The sequence below is a fragment of the Brassica oleracea genome, chromosome C6 (assembly GCF_000695525.1).
Source record: "Brassica oleracea var. oleracea cultivar TO1000 chromosome C6, BOL, whole genome shotgun sequence".
Lineage (NCBI taxonomy): Eukaryota > Viridiplantae > Streptophyta > Magnoliopsida > Brassicales > Brassicaceae > Brassica > Brassica oleracea.
Window position 1 is genome coordinate 23,079,254 of NC_027753.1, and position 2,936 is coordinate 23,082,189.

The window sequence follows — 2,936 nt, forward strand, 5'->3', positions numbered from 1 at the left end:
ACGCGTTCGGTCGTTGCGTAGCGACCTTTTTCGAGCTCTTGTCCGATGTCTCGTGTTTTCTCCGCAAAGCTTTTCGTAAGAAAGAATCTATTTCAAAAAAGTATTCATCGAAGAAAGTTCTCATTTTCTTCTTCGGACGTTTTGAATGTTAACTCCGTCGTAACCGTTTTTGACCCCAACAGTTAGCCCCCCAGCTCGTTAGAGTCGAGACTCTAGCGTGCAGTTTGACGATTTTGGCGAAGTTAGGCGTATTGGACAAAGTTTACTTTAAACTCCGCGGAAGAAAATTCTTGAGAAAGTATATATTAAAAATATAAAATTCCGAGCCCATACTTCTATAAGTAGTGAGCTCTTGTCATTCATTTGCTTCACACCTTCCCCTCTTCAAACCTCCAAAACCTATCTAGCTCCAAATCTTTTGCCTTCAACATGTCTTCTTCCCACGGCGACAAGAGAAGTTCCGGTGTTGAGATGGGCGAGGCCACCTCTCCGGCTCCGATTCCGACTTCTCCGGTCGAAGCGCCGGCTTGCGTTGCTGACCATCTTTCCTTTCGAGAGAGACTAGTTCGTCGCCAAGCTTAGAAGGAACAGGTTCGAGCTGGCGCCGAGTTCCCATCCTCTTCTGCACTGGCCATTGCTCCGGGTCACGGGACAGAGGTCGTAACTTCGTGAGACGCGGGAACTCTGGGAATTCTCGCAGGCTCGGGCGTTCCGGATGCTTCGGCTCTACCTGCCGGATCGTCCACGACTCCGATTCTCATCGAGGATAAGGAGAGGGCTGCTGACTCTAGGCCTCCTCCACCGGCCAGGAAAGAGAACGTTCTAGCGCTGCGCGCTCCTAGTGTTGTTCCGGTTGCTCAGCCTAAGGGCCGGAAGAGGAAGTTTACCAAGGGTGGTGACGGGGAATCTTCACAGCAAGAAGGCTCGAGTATAGGGTCGGGGCTTCGCAGAAAGGTTTGTCACTCACTTAATATCTTGATCGTTATATATTTTTCTAAAAGACAAAAAATCCCTAACTTTCTTCTTTGATCGATGGGATGATCAGTGAGTGCGGTTCTGAGACCAGTCGTCTTACCGGGGAGTTGTTGGAGCTGCAGGGTAGGTGGTCTGAAACCGAGGCCATGCTGACGGCTGTCAAGGATTCTCACTCCGTGAAAGTGTCGAAACTCAAGGTCGCGATAGGGGAGCTCGAGAGGGACCTCGGGAAGATGGCGAGTTCACTGCTTAAGGAGAAGAAAGCCAAGAAGGCCAAATCTTCGGAGGTGCGTCGGCTTCAGCGTCAGATCAAGGGCGATGCAGGAATAGTGAGCCGCGGGATTCGAGAGGCCAAGGACGCTCTTTGCTCTGAGTTCCAAGCTTGCTTGGCGAAGATCTCCGCCTTTCTGGGCTCTCTCGAATGCATTCGGAACAGGGATTTAGTCTTGAGGGCGGGGTGGCCGTGGTTCAGTCGTTCCAGAGTGAGACTCCTTCGACCCTAGAGGCCGAAGAGGCCCGACTGTCTGGCTGCAAGGGAGATTTGGCAGTCGTGGATGGAGATTTTGATCTCATCCTAGCTGACCTGAAATCCGCGTGCTTTCTTCCGACGTGTTCAGAAGGCTTAGAAGGGAAAGATCCGGTGCTCGGAGAAAGCGGAGGTGACGCGGCTCCAGGCTTGGACGAAGCAACGGGTGAAGAGGGATCGTGAGTTCTGAGGATGACTTTGGTTAGATCTCTTTCGAGAGATTTTTTTTATGTTTGATATTTCGGCCTTAAATGGCCTTATTTCATATTTTGGGACTGGCCATATGTAGCTCTAAATCCCTGCCGCTCTGCGGCTTTCTTTTTATGACAAGGTGATCGAGTTGCATTTTTCATAAGTTTACGTATGGCGTGCAAGGAGGGTGATGAGTTTTCGTCTCATATCCTTCTTCGATGTGAAATGTTTTGTTCGAGATCTGTTTCGAGAGTTTTTCCGTGAGATATAGACTTCGCAGGATATCTGAAGAAGTCGAATATAAACATAGAGGCATGGTTTTGGGATCTCGTATCTTTTGGATATCATGCCTTGAGATGGTATAGACCAGTGCGCTGGGTTTAGGGTAAGACCTAGGTTTACTTTCGGTTTTAAGATTTTATGCGGTGACTAGCCGGCTATCGATTTATCTGTTGCGATTTAATCTGATTCGTACCGATTTAAAGTTCGCGATAGGTTCTCGGCTTACATGACTTGTTAGATATGAATCGAGCATCTCTCTGGAGACAATTTTTAAGCCAACCGGAAGTGCTGGACCAAAATTTCGGGGGTTTTTTTTTTATATAGCGCTATTATCCTTGTGTCGGATGTACGAGAGTCATCTTCGTGAGATGGCTATGTCTGTTTAGGACGTTCGAGAGTTCCATGTGATCAGCACCGGACTTGGCGGCAGATGCCGTCGTTTGGAGTATTTGCGCAAAATATGTGTTAAAATGTTCATCATTTTTTTTTTGACGGAGTGTCCGTTTTCGTTGTTCAGGAGAAGTAACTCTCGAGGAATCTCTTGCGACGTCTCGCGATGCCAAAGGCTGCTTCTCCCTAACGGCTGATTTATTTCCGAATATAGAAAATGTTTTGCGGATAAAGAATAATTTGCTTAGTTAAGATATATCGGAAACATCGAAGGCGTGGTCGGATATTTTCGAATTTGAGAGTATACGAGTATACGTATCCACTCCCCCCCCCTTTTTAATGAGGGGGGACAGCTGAATTTGCCATTCGACAAATTGCCTACGTACTCCTTATGGAGATCATGCCGTCTCATAGTTCGGTCATTGCGAGTTGGTTTGTTTAGTGATAGTATTTTTTAAGATGCATCGCGTTCCACGTCCTTGGAATTTTTATGTCTTGCATATTGGCTATTTCGTAGGAGCCCAGTCGGACGACTTTTTCGATTTTATAGGGTCGTTCCCAGTTTGCTCCA